Genomic DNA, 17625 nt, shown 5'->3' on the forward strand with positions numbered 1-17625 from the left:
TGGTTTCAGGATGATTCAAGCATGTTACATTGATTGTGTACTTTATTATCATTACATTGTAATATATAATGAAATCCTTATACAACTGCGCTATCATGAAGAATCATTGGGAGCCCTGAGCTTGTTTTCCTGCAACTAGACAGACCCATCTGGGGGTGATGGGTGACAGGTCATCAGGCATTAGATTCTCATAAGAAGTCCACAACCGCTGGGCGCGGTGGCTCAGGGGCTGGGCTCGGTGGCTCACGCCTGTAATCCCAGCACTTTGGGAGGCCCAGGAGGGCAGATCACGAAGTCAGGAGATCGAGACCATCCTGGCTAACACGGTGAAACCCTGTCTCTACTAAAAATACAAAAAAATTAGCCAGGCATGGTGGTGGACACCTGTAGTCCCAGCTACTCCGGAGGCTGAGGCTGGAGAATGGCGTGAACCCAGGAGGCGGGGCTTGCAGTGAGCCGAGATTGCACCACTGCACTCCAGCCTGGGTGACAGAGCGAGACTCTGTCTCAAAAAAAAAAAAAAAAAAAAAAAAAAAAGCCCACAACCTAGATCCCTTGCATGAGCAGTTTACAATTCCGCTCGTGCTCCTCTGAGAATCAAATGCCGCCACTGATCTGACAGGAGGCGGACTTCTGCAGTAACATGAGTGATGAGGAGTGGCTGCAAATACAGATGAAGCTTCGTTTGCCCACTTCCTGTTGTGTGGCCCAGACAGGGCACTGTCTGTGGCCCCAGGGGTTGAGGACCCCTGGCTTCAACAACAGAAATGTACCATCTTACAGTTCTGGAGGCCAAAGTCTGAGATCCAGGTGTCTGCAGGGTTGATCCCTTCTGAGGCTGTGAGCAGGACCCCCTTCCAGGCTCTCCTCTGGCCTTCGGTTTCCTTCCTTCCTTCCCTCCCTCCCTCACTCCTTTTCTCTCTCTTTCCTTTCCTTTCTTTCTTTCCTCCCCTCTCCTCTTCTCCCTTCTTCTCCCCTCCCCTCCCCTCTTCTCCCCTCCCCTCCCCTCTTCTCCTCTCCCTTCCCCTCTTCTCCTCTCCCTTCCCCTCTTCTCCCCTCCCCTCCCGTCCCCTCTTCTCCCCTCCCCTCCCGTCCCCTCTTCTCCTCTCCCCTCCCCTCCCCTCCCCTCTTCTCCCCTCCCCTCCCCTCTTCTCCCCTCCCCTCCCCTCTTCTCTCTTCTCCCTTCCCCTCTTCTCCCCTCCCCTCCCCTCTTCTCTCCTCCCCTCCCCTCTTCTATTCTCCTCTCCCTTCCCCTCTTCTCCCCTCCTCTCCCCTCCCCTCTTCTCCCCTCCCCTCCCCTCTTCTCCGCTCCCCTCCCTTCCCCTCTTCTCCCCTCCCTTCCCCTCTTCTCCCCTCCCCTCCCCTCTTCTCTCCTCTTCTCCCCTCCCTCTTCTCCCCTCCCTTCCCCTCTTCTCCCCTCCCTTCCCCTCTTCTCCCCTCCCCTCCCCTCTTCTCTCCTCTTCTCCCTTCCCCTCTTCTCCCCTCCCCTCCCCTCTTCTCTCCTCCCCTCCCCTCCCCTCTTCTCTCCTATTCTCCCCTCCCCTCCCCTCTTCTCCCTTCTTCTCCCCTCCCCTCTCCTCTTGTCCCTTCCCCTTTTCTCCCCTCACCTCCCCTCTTCTCTCCTCGTCTCCCCTCTTCTCTTCTCCCCTCCTCTCCCCTCTTCTTCCCTCCCCTCCCCTCTTCTCCCCTCCCCTCCCCTCTTCTCCCCTCCCCTCCCCTCTTCTCCTCTCCCCTCCCCTCCCCTCTTCGCCTCTTCCCTCCCCTCCCCTCTTCTCCCCTCCCCTCCCCTCTTCTCCTCTCCCCTCCCCTCCCCTCTTCGCCTCTTCCCTCCCCTCCCCTCTTCTCCTCTCCCCTCCGCTCTTCTCCCCTCCCCTCCCATCCCCTCTTCTCCTCCCCCCTCCCCTCTTCTCCCCTCCCCTCTTCTCCCCTCCCCTCTTCTCCCCTCCCCTCCCCTCTTCTCCCCTCTTCTCTTCTCATTCTGTTGCCCAGGCTGGCGTGGTTTATGTTTGTGGTTTTTATTTATCTCGCCAGACATTTGCATGTTTTGATGAACTTTTCAAACAGCCAGTTATTTGCTTTATATTCAGTTGTAGACTGAGTTTTCCTGGGGGGTGTTGGAATTGGGGAGGAAGGATCTTTTTTTTTTTTTTTTTTTTTGAGATGGAGTCTCACTCTGTCACCCAGGCTGGAGTCCAGTGGCGTGATCTCCACTCACTGCAACCTCTGCCTCCCAGGTTCAAGTGATTCTCCTGCCTCAGCCTCCTGAGTAGCTGAGATTACAGGCATGCGCCACCACACCCAGCTAATTTTTTTTTTTGTAGAGATGGGATTTCACCATGTTGGTCAGGCTGGTCTTGAACGCCTGACCTCAAATGATCTGCCTGCTTCAACCTCCCAAAGTGCTGGGATTACAGGCATGAGCCACCGTGCCTGGCTGTGATCATTTATCTTGGCTTTTTTCTTAAGTCTTCTTCTGTTTCTGTTCTGCAGTGCATGGTGGCTCGTTTGTGTGAGTTCAACGCTCAGCTGTGCATTGTTTATCTCTTAGAGCAGGTGTGAATTTTCTGTTTTCAACCAGCTATGTGCAAACATGAACTCCTATTTTTATAACTGCTCAGACATTCCTATGACAGGGCCTCATTTCTGCTTGGCAACAAGAAAACTGAATTTAATTTCATTTAATCCGGTAAACAGTTCTGTCAGGTATTTTTCTCTAGCGGAGTCTGGTTGAAAGCTTCATCGCTCACAGAGAACATTCCAGCATTAGTGTCATGGCCTCTGGCTGGTGCAAGGGTTTCTCGGAGCCCAGGTGGCTCCCTGCAGGGAGGAGAATTCGACGCTCCGTCCCCTTCCTCTGCCAGGGGCCCATTTACTAGTCTCCTGGGCTGCTGTAATAGAGGAACACAAACTGGGTGGCATCAAACAACATCACATTTCTCACAGTTCTGGAAGCCAAACTGCGACATCAAGATATGAACAGATACTGACCTGCTCCCTCCGCAGGCTCTAGGGGAGGAGCTCCCTTGTCTTTCCCAGCTTCCAGGGCTGCTGGCCATCCTGGGCGTCCTTTGGCTTGTGGCTGCCTGGCTGCCATCCCTGCACCCGTTGTCGCTTGACCTTCCGTTCATGTGCCTCTGTTCTCTCTCCTTATACAGACCCCAGTTACTGGATTGGGATCCACCCTCACTCAATATGGCCTCAGCTTAATGAAAGACATCTGCAGAGACCCTATTTCTACTAAAAGCCACATTCTGAGACTTCTCGTGGGCGTGAGTTTTTGAGAGACACTGTTCTGCTCCATGCAGGGAGGGAATTGGGATCTGAAGATGTTGCATTCGAGGTCTCGGGGCTCCTGATGAGCAGCCTCGGCCTGACTGGGGGCAGGCGTGATGTCTGTGGCTCACCATCTCCACCCTGCCTGCTGTGGAATCTCCATCACAACGACAGGTGCTTTGGAGGCCAGAGTGCATGCGTACGGGCCCTGCACACGCTGAATGTCACTGGGAACACGGACACACCCTGCTTCCAGGAGAAGATAGAACACATCGACCCCTTTTGTGAGTACAATTTTTTGAAGTCTCCAAAGCAATGGGACTGCCCCGGGGAAGATGGAGGCTGTGAAGGGAGTGTTGACCCCAGTGGGAGGTGAACGGAACAGGATATGCGGGCGCTCGGGGTGGAAGAACGACGTAGGCGGTCAGTGATCAGTGGGCCATGCCCACATCCGGGCTAGATGTCACTATGTTGCTGTTCTGTTTCCACACAGCCAGGCAATGCACAAAATAGGCCATCTGGGTCATAGTGGGGGCGAACATCCAGCCTGGAGGCCCTCGAACAGGCCCACTGAGGGCCTCCAGTTGGGGGCACACATGGGCGACACCTGGCCTAGTGACGCCCCACCTGGGCTGCACATGAAAATCACTGGGGAACTTTTAAAGGGCTGATGTCTGATTTCTCCAGGGATTCTGAGGCGAGCGGGAACGAGGTGCGGTCTGGACTTGGGGGTTTTAGTGTTGGTCATCCACAATGACACTGAGAACGGAGGCTCTCTGTGGGTGAGCCCTTGGGGAACCCAGCTGACCAGGCCCCTGGGGTCCCGAGAGGCCTAAGTCTGAGAAGACTCGTGTCTCCCAGAGCCTGCGGGCCATCCCAGGCTTGTACCTCTGGCCCCGCTCTCCGTTCAGGCCGCTGAACAGGGCTGATCCACGTCCTTCAAACAGCTGCTCAGATATTTCAAATCAGCTTTCATGGGCTTTTCCATAGGAAGGGGACGTCTGCTTGCTGAAGCCAGCAGCTGGCCCGGCGGGAGGTGTGTCAGGTGCGCGGGGGGAGCCGTGACCTTTCCTGGGTCCCCTACTGCTCAGCGCAGCCGCCTCAGGCAGGCACGCAGAGAGGATGGCCGAGGCTGCCAGAGCCCCTGTGGCTAGGTGTGAAGGACCTCTGGGTGCCGGAATCTGCACGTGTTCCTGTGTAGTGCTCAGCCCCTAGAGGACTTGCAGGTGGAGTGGGCGAGGACAAGTTTCTGGGGAGGACAGAGGCCTGGCCCTGGGGTGACAGATGGTGGTGTCACCTCATCCAGTCATTCATGAGCTGTGCACACTGGGCAGGTGGCCCCCTACAGCCTCCATTCCGCATTTTTGAAATGAAGGGGGCAGAGGGTGGTATGCACGGTCTCAGCACATCACTCAGCATGGAGGGGCGCTGGTCATAATAATAAGGAAGAAAAATCCCCTCTAGAGTTCCTTACCAGCCATGCATGGTCCCAGGGCGTTCGCCAGGTTGGCAGTTGATCTAACCCCCACCCCAATAACCCAGAGTCAGCGACGCCTGTTGCCTCCACCCCAGCGCTGTAGGACTAAGGCCCAGGCAGGTTCAGTGGCTCGAACAGGTCACCTGGTTGGTGGGCAGGAGAGCAGGCGCCCCCGGCCACCAGGCTCACCGCCTCCTGGGCCCACTTGTGACTAGAACAGTGCTCCTGTGTTGACTATTGACCAGGGCGCCCCTTCCACACCCACTCATCCCTGGGGTTCCTCTAGGGTCCCACACCTCCTAGGGTCCCTCTGCAGTCTCCACTCACAACTAGAAGCTGAATGACCTTGGTTCTTCCAAATGACCTTTGGAATGACCGATTGTTCTGCCTTCTTCTGAAGACCGTATGACACATTATCAGACCAAACCAGAGCTCTTGGTTTTCGGATCTGGGGATGAATTCTTTAGCACAGATGGAACCAGGAACTTCTATGATCAACTGCCAGGAAGGAAATACCTCAGGTAATGCCGCTGCCTGCTGCTGATGCAGGGACAGCCAGTTCCCCACGGTCACATCTGCCTGACTATTAGACCAGGGAAGAATTTGGGCAAAACAGCAAGTCTTAAGGTTTGTTTGGAAATGATCAGGCCAAGCAAAGCCAGAGACTGGAAATTGTATTTCCAGATCTTCATTCAGATTCTTTTCTCTATGATTCATAAAATTAAAAAGATTAAAAATTCACATTTGAATTCCAAAAATTCTTACTATTCCTTTTTTTTTTTTTTTTTTTTTTGAGACAGGCTCTCGCTCTGTTGCCCAGGCTGGAGTTCAGTGGCATGATCTTGGCTCACTGCAGCCTCGAACTCACAGGCTTAGGTGATCCTCCCACCTCAGCCTCCTCAGTAGCTGGGACTACAGGTATGTGCTACCATACCCGGCTAATTTTTTAAAAAACCTTTAGTAGAGATGAGGTCTTGCTATGTTGCCCAAGCTCGAATAATCCACCACCTCAACCTCCCGAAGTGCTGGGATTACAGGTGTGAGCCATTGCACGCAGCCTCAAAAATTCTTACTATTCTTCTAAAGCCCTCATTGTGTAGTATCTTCTTACCTTTTCCCCCTTTATTCAAAATATTCCACATCTCTGCCCCGGAACTGCCTTGTGTCGTTTTTTGTTTTGGTTTTTTTGGTTTTTTTTTTGTTGAGACAGAGTTTCGCTCTTGTCGCCCAGGCTGGAGTGTAATGGCATGATCTCCGTTCACCACAACCTCCACCTCCCAGGTTCGAGTGATTCTCCTGCCTCGGCCTCCTGAATAGCTGGGGTTACAGGCATGTGCCACCACGCCAAGATAATTTTGCATTTTTATGGGGTTTCTCCATGTTGGCCAGGCTGGTCTTGAACTCCTGACTTCAGGTGATCTGCCCGCCTCAGCCTCCCAAAGTGCTGGGATTACAGGTGTGAGCCACTGCGCCCGGCTGCCTTGTGTCTTCTTAAAAGAGGAAGCTGCGGTGTCCTTATCATTTCATGGCTATGTTGATTTCTGTGTAATTGGAGGCCCTGAATTTTCATCCTTAACATTGTCCTCTGGGTGGTGGCCCCAGACGGCTCCGATGGCAGCAGGCACATGTCTCCGCTCTCCGGTCCCCATCAGGTCCCTGGCTTGATACAGGGCAGTGTCTTCCCATTCCACGAGCACTCGGACTCTCTGCTCAGACACGGTGGGACTTTCCACCCCGGTCCTTGGCGTTCTGATGGGGTCAGCTTCCTGGGGCTCCTGGAACAAATGTTCATGCGTTGGGCAGCTGAAAGCAACAGCAGCTGATTCTCTCGCGTCCTGGAGGTCAGAAGTCCAGGATCCAGGTGTCAGTAGGGCTACTCTCTCTCCGAAGGCTCCCAGTGAGGGTCCTACCTGCCTGTTCCAGCTTCCGGTGGCCCCAGGTGTTCCTTGGTATGTGGCGGCGTCACTCCAGTCTCTGCTCCATCTCACATGAACTTCTCCTCTGGGCCTGTGTCTCAAGTCTCCCTCTGCCTTTCTCTGATAAGGACACCAGTCACTGGATATGGGGCATGCCCTAATCTCATATAATCTCATCTCAAAATCCTTAACTTAATTACATCGGCAAAGGTCCTTTTTCCAAGGATTCACAGGTACTAGGAGTTAGGACTTGGTGAATCGTTTTTCCAAGGATTCACATTCACAGGGGCTGGGGTTAGGGCTTAGACATAGCTTTAAAAAAAAAAAAATAGCTTTAGGCCTGGTGTGGTGGCTCATGCCTGTAATCCCAGCACTTTGGGAGGCCAAGGCAGGTGGCTTATGAGGTCAGGAGATCATCAAGACCATCCCGGCTAACATGGTGAAACCCTGTCTCTACTAAAAATACAAAAAAATTAGCCAGACATGGTGGCGGGTGCCTGTAGTCCCAGCTACTGGGGAGGCTAAGGCAGGAGAATGGCGTGAACCCGGGAGGTGGAGCTTGCAGTGAGCCGAGTTCACGCCACTGCACTCCAGCCTGGGCGACAGAGCAAGACTGTCTCAAAAAATAAAAATAAAAATAAATAACTTTATTTGACATAATTTACATACCACGTAATTCACCCATTTAAAGTGTACAATTCAATGGGTTTGAGTATATCATGAATTTCTTAAAATTGTGGTAAAATACATGTAGCATAAAATCTGCCATCTTAACATTTTAAGTGTACGGACATGATTTTTTGGGGGCACAGCCCACTGCAGGGATGGTTGACTCATGCAGGGAGCAGCCCTGCCTTGGGCTTTTCTGTCCTGAAACCTCAGAGCTCATGCCTGCATTTCCCTCTGCCCAGGCCCCTGGCTGCTGTTCCCCCAGGGGGCTCCTGGAAAGGCCTGCCCCCCCACTGCAGCGAAGGAGCCCCCTGCTTCTCTGCATGGCCACTGTTCATGTCCTCCGCAGCATCCGGCACAACGCACACCTACCTGCCTCTGTTTGCAGACCCGATGATGTTGTTTTCCTCCAAGATACCCCATCGGGTACCCGTCCCCTTCCTAAGCTCAGCTCAGTGCGTGGCAGAGTGCAGGAGCCCTGTAGGGTTTTGGAAGGAGGACAGTGAACTTGAAGTCCTGGCTGGCGGGCAGTGGAAGGTGGGAGAAGATCCTCGGGTAGCGTCGGTTTTCTTAACTGAGAGGAAATTCACATAAATGAACCATTGTTAAGTACACGATTCCATGTCATTTGGTGTATTCACAATGTCGTACAGCCACCAGCTCTTTTCTAGTTTCAAAACCTTTTCATCACCTCATAAAAACACCCTGTTCCAGCTGGGCGTGGTGGCTCATGCCTGTAATCCCAGCACTTTGGGAGGCCGAGGTGGGCAGATCACTTGAAATCAGGAGTTCAAGACCAGCCTGGCCAACATGGTGAAACCCCGTCTCTACCACAAATACAAAAACTAGGTGGGCGTGGTGGCATGCAACTGTAATCCCAACTACTCAGGAGGCTGAGGCAGGAGAATTGCTTGAACCCGAGAGGCAGAGGTTACAGTGACCTGAGATCGAGCCACTGTACTCTAGCCTGGGTGACAGAGCGAGACTCCATCTCAAAAAATAATAAAAAACATAAAAACACCCTGTTCCCATTAAGTACAGCCGGCCCTTGGTGTCCACGGGTTTTACATCCATGGATTCAGCCAACTGTGGATTGAAAATATTAGGAAAAAAATAACTGTACCTGGCCATGTTGGCCAGGCTGGTCTTGAACTCCTGATCTCAAGTGATCTGCCCACCTCGGCCTCCCAAAGTGCTGGGATTACAGGCATGAGCCACCAGGCCCAGCTGGAACAGGGTGTTTTTATGAGGTGATGAAAAAGTTAAAAAAATACTGTGTAACAACTATTTACATAGCGCTTACACTGTATTAGGTATCGTAAGTAACCTCGACGTGATTTAAAGTGTGTGGGAGGATGTGCACAGGTTATATGAAAATACTATGCATACATCAGGGACTTGAGCAACTGTGGCCTTTGGTGTCCTTAGGGGACTTGGAACCCATCCCTCAGGGACAGCAAGGGATGACTGTAACCACTCCCGCTTCCTCCCCTCTCCTATCCCCTGCTAACGGCTAATCCGCTTTCCGGCTCTACAGATTTGCCTATTCTGGGTACAGCCTCTAAAAGGAATCATGTACTATGTGGCTTTTTGTGTCTGACTTCTTTCACTTACATAATGTTTTCAAGGCTTATGCAAATAATGTTTTTCAGGTTTATGCAAATTGTAACATGTATAAGAACTTCACTCGTTTTAAGGCTGAGTAATGGCCACATTTTGTTTATCTGTGCATCTGTTGATGGGCATTTGGGTGGTTCCCACCTTTTGGCTACTGTGAATAACGCTGAACGTTGCAGTACACAACTCCGTGTGGACATATGTTTTCATTTCTCTTGGGTGCATACTTGGATATTGTGTTTATGACACCATGAGAGATTCCAGGATGCCCATGCCTTGGGTTACAGGCACATGGAAACTTGCTTTTTTTTTTTTTTTTTTTTTCAGAGCCATCCCCAGTGCAGGACATGCTATTGACTTCCATGAGACAAACACCTACTTGGAAATCAGGTTTTTTCTGTACCTTTTGAAGGAGCAGGAATTTCCCAGCATTTCCTGGACAAAGACGGAGGTAAGTGTCAGATACGGAGTGGAGTTCAGAGATGGAGACTCATCCCTGTATGTGACAGGGATGGGGATTTACCAAGAGAGGACAGTGCCCAGCCTGAGCCTGGGAGTTTGGTTGTTGGGTGGCAGAACTCGTCTGAGATGTGCCATTCTGGTGTGTCCTGGATCAAAATTTGGGGCAGGCTGGGGTGGCTTCAGCTGGAATCACCTGCAACCTATCTCCTCAAGTCCCCAGCCCCTAATGCCGCTGGGTAATCCCTGGGCGTATCAGCCATGTAAATCTCATACCAAAAGGCGAGGCACAGTGGAAACATTTGGAAGCCCCCAGGATAACACGTGGAGCCTGAGGCAGCCTGGCCCAGACTCTCAGGCCTAGACTCACCTCTGCAGACGTCACCATGGCATAGACGCGCCTCTGCGGACGTCACCGTGGCATGGGCGCGCCTCTGCGGACGTCACCGTGGCATGGGCGCGCCTCTGCGGACGTCACCGTGGCATGGGCGTGCCTCTGCGGACGTCACCGTGGCATGGGCGCGCCTCTGCAGATGTCGGGGGCAGGTGGGTATTTGCATTCCATTGAAACCTGTCTGTGCTTGTCAGAGGATGACCAGAAGCAGACCCAGGAGGAGCTTCGGAACTGCACGGGGCAGGTGCAGCCTGGGGGTGGCACAGACCACAGAACACAAGAGGCATCCAGGAGTCAGATGCAGCAGATAGAGGCCGCGTGCCTCACCGCCTGTGAAATGCAGGGAGAGGAGGATGTTTATGTCACTGAGCCCATCGGGCACAGCATGGAAGTATGTGACATCCATGGTTGACACTAGGAAGACAGCACTCGAGTTAGGCCTATGAAGGGTGGATCATGACCTTGGGCTTTTGTGCAAAGATGACACTCCTATGCGTGGCCGTGTCCTCAAATGCATTGACATTTAGCATAATGTTTTTAAGGTCCACCTATGTTGTAGCCTTTAAAAAAATCCAGGTGTCCTCAGGAGGTGTGAGTCCAGGGATACCGCAAACGATGCTTGTTCACTACTAGAATGGGACCCTGGGAGGAAGAAGGCATACAAAGTGTGTGAGCTCTGGGAGGGAAGAGATATCTCTTTGAGAGAATCCCAAGGGTGTCAGAGGCTTGGAGATCATCCAGTAAGGAAATGAAGGCGCAAGCGTCGATGTGGCTGTCTCTGGGTTCTAGGACAGGGCCTGTCCCCCCTGCCAGGGTGGTGCTTCCCTGCCTCACTGACCCAGCAAGACAAAGGTACAGAGAGAGTGTCCCCTCCTTTCAGACAGCGAGGCTGGGCATCGTCAGGTTCCACACTGACGTGGAGCCCCTCTCCACCAAGGCTTAGCCAGCAAAGGCCTGTGGTGGAGAAAGGTACTGAGAATTGTGGAACCCGTGTAGGGCAGTGGCCCCGATGTGTGGGCATAGGGGGCATTTCCCTCCCTTTTTGTTACCTCCTCAGGGTCCGCAGTGTGGTCCTGGGACTGCCTTCACGGGCATCGTAGGAAAGCCACACGGCAAGGCCCAGGCTGACCATCTAATCGGAGGACAGTACCCCTCACTTCCTGCAGACCCCGGGTGGGCATGTGGCACCCCAGTGAGGGGAAGAAGGGGCCATGCCCTGACGGGTGCCGAGGCACACCTCCTGTGCTCTCCCTTCCTGTGGGGGCCTCCCTGCAGCTCCTCCTGGCGCCTCTTTGCAGCAGAATCCCACGCATTGCACCTTTCTTGAGCCCCCTCCCTTCTTTCTTGGGTACTTGCCTGGTCTGGCAGCGGCCCTGACAGCTGGGCACGGGGGCCTATTCCACCTGGATCTGCTTCGGGTTAGATGGTCATCAGTGATGCACACTGACCCTTTTTTGTAAGTGTTGCTGTCTCTGGGTAACTTATATTTATTTTTATGGGGTCTTGTTCTGATACCTCGGATGTCACTGTGGCACAGGCGCGCCTCTGCGGACGTCACCGTGGCACAGGCGCGCCTCTGCAGATGTCGGGGGCAGGTGGGTATTTGCGTTCCATTGAAACCCGTCTGCGCTTGTCGGAGGATGGCCAGAAGCAGACCCAGGAGGAGCTACGGAACTGCACGGGGCAGGTGCAGCCTGGGGGTGGCACGGACCACGGAACACAAGAGGCATCCAGGAGGCAGATGCAATAGATAGAGGCCACGTGCCTCACCGCCTGGGAAATGCAGGGAGAGGAGGATGTTTATGTCACTGAGCCACTCAGGGAGCAGAGTTTCTGAGTCAGTTTAGACAGGACACACTCCCGTGGTGGCTCTGGGGCCATGTTCTCCTGTGCCTGGTCACTGCAGCGGGGGCTGTGGCATCCCTCCGTCTGCAGCCACAGCAGCGGGAGAGCCACATCAGGAGAACTCAGTGACTCCAACAACGCGGCATCCTGGGCCTGGGGAGGTCTGCCGCAGACCTGTGCTTCAGGACACGGAGGTGGCATGTTTGAGAAGGGACTAGACCTGGGCGGCCGTTAGGTTCAGCCCCGCTTTGACAGGTGTGGCTCGAGGAATCCAGCGCCAGCAGCCGGGGCAGCGCAGGCAGGAGGAGCTGGGCCTCTCACTCCCGCAGGGCCCTGCCACTCCTGCTGCTGCTGAATCTGTGTGTTCTGTTCCCTCAGAAGAGAATTCTGGTCCTTTTCCCCTGGGATTGAGGTCTCCTGGTCTCAGTCTGCAGTGGGAAACCCGGTAAGAGGAGCCCCCCGCAGTGCCCCACTTTCCAGATCCTTTCTCCATCAGTACCAGGGGCTGCAGCAGCGGTGCCCAAATCGCGCTCAGCCTCCCTTTCTGCTCTGCCGACTCCTGGGGCACGGCCCTCCAGCGTTCCCCAGCCTCTGGGCACCCCGGCTCTCCACAGCGGCTCTTGGTGCCTCTGGACTGGTCCTGAGTGTGTGCCGGCAGCCTCTGGCTTTTGAGGCAATGCTTTCCTGACAATGCATCTGTGGGTTGAGTGGGTGGAAACCGAATCGCCGACTTACGTTTATTTTCTTTTTTGCTTTTGGAATTTTTTTTTCCTGAGCTGAAATTCACATAACATAAAACTAACCATTTCAAAATGAAGAATTCAGCAGCAATTAGTACTTACACAAGGTTGTCCAGCCACCATCTCTTCCTACTTGTAACACATTTCCCTCACCCCAAGAGGAAACCCCAAGCTGGGCATGGTGGTGCGTGCCTGTGGTCCCAGCCAGTCAGGTCCCAGCTGCTCGGGAGGCTGAGGTGGGAGGATCACTTGAGCCCAGGAGGTTGAGGCTGCAGTGAGCCGTGATCGTGCCACTGCACTCCAGCCTGGGCGACAGAGCGAGACCCTGTCTCTAAAAACAAAAACAGAAGGAAACCCTGAGCCTGCGAAACAAAAGGAAACCCTGACCCCATGAATAGTCTCTCCTCATTCTGCCTCCCCACAGTCCCTGGCTGCCGCTCATCTGCTTTCTGTCCATGGATCACCTATTCTGGGTGTTTCATGTACATGGAATTGTATAATATGTGGCCTTTTGTGCCCGGTTTCTTGCACTAAGCATAACATTTTCAAGGTTCATCTATGTTGTCACGTGTATCACTGCTTCAGGACTTTTTTTGCTTTTTTGTTTTTGAGATGGAGTCTTGCTCTGTCACCCAGGCTGGAGTGCAATGGTAGAATCTCGGCTCACTGCAACCTCCGCCTCCCAGATTCAAGCGATTCTCCTGCCTCAGCCTCCTGAGTAGCGGGGATTACAGGCATCCGCCACCACGCCTGGCTAATTTTTTAATATTTTTAGTAGAGATGGGATTTCACCATGTTGGCCAGACTGGTCTCAAACTCCTGACCTCAGGTGATCCACCTGCCTCCGCCTCCCAAAGTGCTGAGATTACAGGCGTGAGCCACTGTGCCTGGCCAGGATGTTTTAAGGAAGAATAATGTTCATGTGTATGAATAGACCACACTTTGTTTATCCATCCTTCTGTTGATGGACACCTGGGTTGCTTCCATCTTTTAGTGACTATAAATAATGATGCTGTGAGCATATGTGTACCAGTTTTTGAGTACCAGTTTTCAGTTCTTTGGGTGTATACCTACGAGCGGAATTGCTGGGTCATACGGTAATTCTATGTTTAACTTTTTAAGGAACAACCAAACTGTTTTTCATAGCAGCTGCACCATTTTTCATTCCCACCAGCAATGTATGAGCGTCCTAATTTCTCCACATCCTCACCAACTCTTGTTATTTTCAGTTTTCTTTTTTTAAATTGTAGTTACCCTAGAGGTTGTAAAGTGGTATCTCGTTGTTTTGATTTGCATTTTCTTAATGACTGGTGATGCTGAACATCTTTGCATGTGCTTATTGGCCATTTATAGATCTCCTTTGGAGAAATATCTATTAAGTCCTTCGATCATTTTAAAATTGGGTTGTTCATCTTTGCTATTGACTTGTAAGAATTCCTTTATATTCCAGATGCTAGATCCTTATCAGATAGATGATTTGCAAATGTTTTCTCCCACTCTGTGGGTAGCCTTTTCACTGTCTTGATAATGCCCTTTGATGCACAGACATATTTCTCAAGTGATTTTATTCCCACAAGGCTAAACATTACCATATTTCTCATACTTCACTTTTCTGACAAAATCCTGCTGAAAACTTTAACAATATTATTGAAGTTTGGTTTGAGCCTTTTCCCCCAATAAAACACACAGTCCTCAAGGCTTTAATTTAATTTAATAATTAAATACTTGAATCCATGCACACACTTGCGCTGCTGGGGGAGACAGGGAGATGTGAGGAGCTCTCCAATGGCACTGCCACCTAAAGACAACGTGGCTGCATGTGACCAAATATGTCACTGGCTGTCAGGCAACGAAGTGGTCCAGTGGATTCACTGGGGTGGGCATGACAGTTCCAACCAACCAGAGCTGGATGCACATGAGCCTGCACACACTCTTTAGACCACCTGATTGTTTTCTACTATAAAACTCAAGGCATATGTAAAATAGTCACGGATACCTTAAGGAAGGCCCCTGTTAGGTTTATGGTGACTTCAGGGTGGGTTGACTTCTTAATGATCAACCTAGACTTCCACTCCCTCCCTGGGCAAAGAGCTGGCCCAGCACTCCAAGTAGGGAGCTCTTTATGGATATTGATCGCTGCTCTGGAGATAAGCTAGGACCAGACTGGAAGCATGAGTTGCGGGGCTGCTGGGGTTAAACGGGAAGAGAGCATGCTGGTGGGGGCTGCCAGGAGAGCTTGATGAGGGAGAAGTTCTCTGAATGGGAGACTTGTTACTTGCACACAGAGCCTTCAATGACTGTGACATTTTGCTCCATGTCATAGGCTCCTGGGGCCTACAGAAAGGAGCTGGAGGTGCCTAGTGCAGGCTAGGAGGCCTCCTTTATTGAGGTGACATCCCTGGATGCTGGCTTGGCGGAGGCTGGGGAGAACGCTGCCTCCCTGGAATAGAAGATGCCTTGGAAGCCCTGGGTGCAGGCTGGCCGGCTCTGCCTGAGCTGCCTGTCTTCATTCCATGGCTCTGCTTGTTAGAGGAGGAAGTTAGGCAGACATGAGTGGCGCCCACCAGCCCAGGAATGTCAGGTGACCATCAGGTGATGGTCAGGCAGTTGTTAAACTGTCTCTCTGAAATGATCATTGGTTGCAGCTCACACCAGGGGAAGATGGTCTCCCAATAAATAAAAAAACACCTGAAACTGGTGATCAGCAGCTTCCCAATAAGCTCTCGAGTTGGGCGAGTGGGCTCAAGCGTGCGCACTAAGAGGCAAAATGGCGGATGTATGAACTTCCTATGGGGGCGTTCAACCAGTAAAGGAAAACCGCCCCTAGAGAGCATGCGCACAACCTCAGTCAACTCACTACACATGCAATCACCCTCCTGAGTGCTGACCAACACTGCTGCATGGGGCTGTTGAGCAACAGCCCGCCCCAAGGGAAGAACTGAGGGAGGAGAAGAGAAAACCCCAGAGCCGTGCCAATGGATAAACCCCACGCCCAGGGCTGAGCAGTCACTTGGATCTCTCACGTGGCACACTCAGCCCTCTTCCAAGTATACTTTAACTTCCTTTCACTCCTGCTCTAAAACTTTTTCATAAACCCTCACTCCTGTTCTAACACGTGCCTCAATCTCCCCCTCTGCCTTAAACCTACCTCTGCTCCAGATTCTTTCCTCTGAGGAGGCAAGGATGGAGTTGCTGCTGACCCGTGCAGATTTGCTGCTGGTAACATACTCATGGGCAAAGTCTGAAAAACCTCTTCCTGCCCTGGGCAAGGCAGATGGGGCAGCCCACCAGGCTGGCTTTGCCCACCGTCTCCGATATCATCCAACACAGTCGGCCAGGTTGTGTGGCCCTCTCATCTACATTCTCATTTGCCAACAAGATGGTGTGGGCTATGCTGTCTTTGCACAGCGATCTGATCCCAGGGACATTTGTGTGGGTGTGTGCCCGGGAGCTGCATGTCTGCAGGTTCAGATCGGGGTCAGCTTTGCTGGAGAGTGTGGCTTCCTGCCATGGCACCAAAGAAGAGGGCTGGCGGATTAGTCCTGTTGTCTCTCATAGCTTTGTAGGGACACAGCGGGCCATGTGGACTGACAGCTGGACCCTTCATAAAGATGGCCTAGAAAATTAGGACACCGTCCTGTTGACAAAGCCCCTAGGCCTGCCCCCATCAGGCCTCATGGGTCCTTTTCAGGCCTAAGCCAGGGTTCTGAAATCATCTGTAATGTGAATTTATATTTCTAGGCCACATTCCCTGCATCCTTTCCAGCAAGATGTAATTCTGAGATTTTTGTCATTCCTGGGCGTTATCTTATGAGGACTGCCAAGGGACACAATGCCATGGGAGGAAAGTTTTCTTCTAAGCTGCAAGCCAGCTCTGGCTTCTGGAGTTTCTCCTTAGGATTGCAAGACAGTAGTTCCCTGTCCTTTAGGTCTTCTCCAGAAATACCTTAAAATAGCAAATAAAATAAGATATAAGCAAACAAAACCTGAAGTTAACAGCTGACTCGATTTCTGTGCACCGGAAGCTGTGTTTTATTCACCTTTTACAGCCCATTTTCAGGCTGACGTGTTGTCTTAGGGTGTGCACATCGAGACATTTCTCACCCGTTTTTGTAATGTCTTCAAGTTGGGATCAATGCCCTTGAACTTCTAGGCCTGTGCTGCACAAGCTGCCCCTCCCCGCGTCTTCGGAGAAGTCCTACCGTGGGGACACAGAGCGGGGGAGGCAAAGCACCGTCAGCTACCGTGACACGAAGCTTGTTGCTGGACCCAGAGGACGTGAAGGAGGGGAAGGGGCGCCCAGTACAGTCCAACCTGTGCCCCACTCAGACCTGCTCTGCCCTCCCATTACTTCTGGCCCATCACAGAGCCCCCTAGCTGGCAAGAATCGGCAGCATTTGAGGCCTCTTGGTGTCAGTGTCAACTCAGACCCTGGATCCAACAGCCCTGAAATGTCCGCATCCTCCCTTTTCCCAGCGTATACTCTGACACATGTCCGTAGGTTCCTTTAGGGAGAGGTTAAGGGACGCGGCCAGGTGCAGTGGCTCACACCTGTAATCCCTGTACTTTGGGAGGCTGAGGCAGGAGGATCACTTGAACCCAGGAGTCTAAGACCAGCCTGGGCAACATAGTGAGACCTTGTCTCTATGTTAAAAAAAAAAAAATTGAGGGACTCTATCAAATATACTTGCAGAGCCACTGTGGGGCTCTTTCTTAAGGAGGCCTGGGATCCTCGTGTACGGATGGGCTCTGGGGCTATGAAATTGACTGAAGATGCTTTTTCATTGCGGTGGCTGATACCAGCCTTTGGTTCACCAGCTCTGTATTTCCCTTTTAGGGATACAGGTTAAGTCACCATGCTCATCCCAAAGGGCACTGGGCCTTTCTGTCATTATAATAATCATGCCCCCTTAGCCACTGGCAGTGCAGGGCCACCCCCTGCCCTCTCCACCCTGTAGTCTTGTCATCTCTGTTGACACTCAGGAGGCTGTGGAGGACAGTATCCCTCGAGCACCCCAGATGCACCAGTGCCCCTCTAATGCTTCAGCCAGAGGGGTCCTCTGGACCTTCCTGGGGACAATGGTCAGGGCTGCATTCTCGAATCTCACTTGGTGAAGTCGTCCAGCTTCTCCTTCTCTGGACATGGAGAAGTCGTCTGGCTTCCCCTTCCCTGGACCTGGCAAAATCGTCCGGCTTGCCTTTCCCTGGACTTGGCGAAGTCATCTGGCTTTGCCC

The 17625-nt window shown here is 52.4% G+C and overlaps 1 long non-coding RNA gene across 2 annotated transcripts; it reads left to right on the forward strand.

Annotated features, from left to right (window-relative positions):
* Positions 1–701: 701 nt before the first annotated feature.
* On the forward strand, positions 702–16379 carry LOC134758446 (uncharacterized). Of its 2 annotated transcripts, none has more exons than XR_010133641.1 (5): positions 702–810; positions 3306–3557; positions 5551–5668; positions 9280–9403; positions 14714–16379. It is a non-coding gene; the product is annotated as an uncharacterized lncRNA (long non-coding RNA). The 2 variants fall into 2 exon arrangements; XR_010133642.1 differs by having other exon boundaries at positions 702–769; positions 3156–3557; positions 16132–16379.
* The last annotated feature ends 1246 nt before the right edge of the window (positions 16380–17625 follow it).

The sequence above is a fragment of the Gorilla gorilla genome, chromosome 4, assembly GCF_029281585.2.
Source record: "Gorilla gorilla gorilla isolate KB3781 chromosome 4, NHGRI_mGorGor1-v2.1_pri, whole genome shotgun sequence".
NCBI classification, from domain to species: domain Eukaryota; kingdom Metazoa; phylum Chordata; class Mammalia; order Primates; family Hominidae; genus Gorilla; species Gorilla gorilla.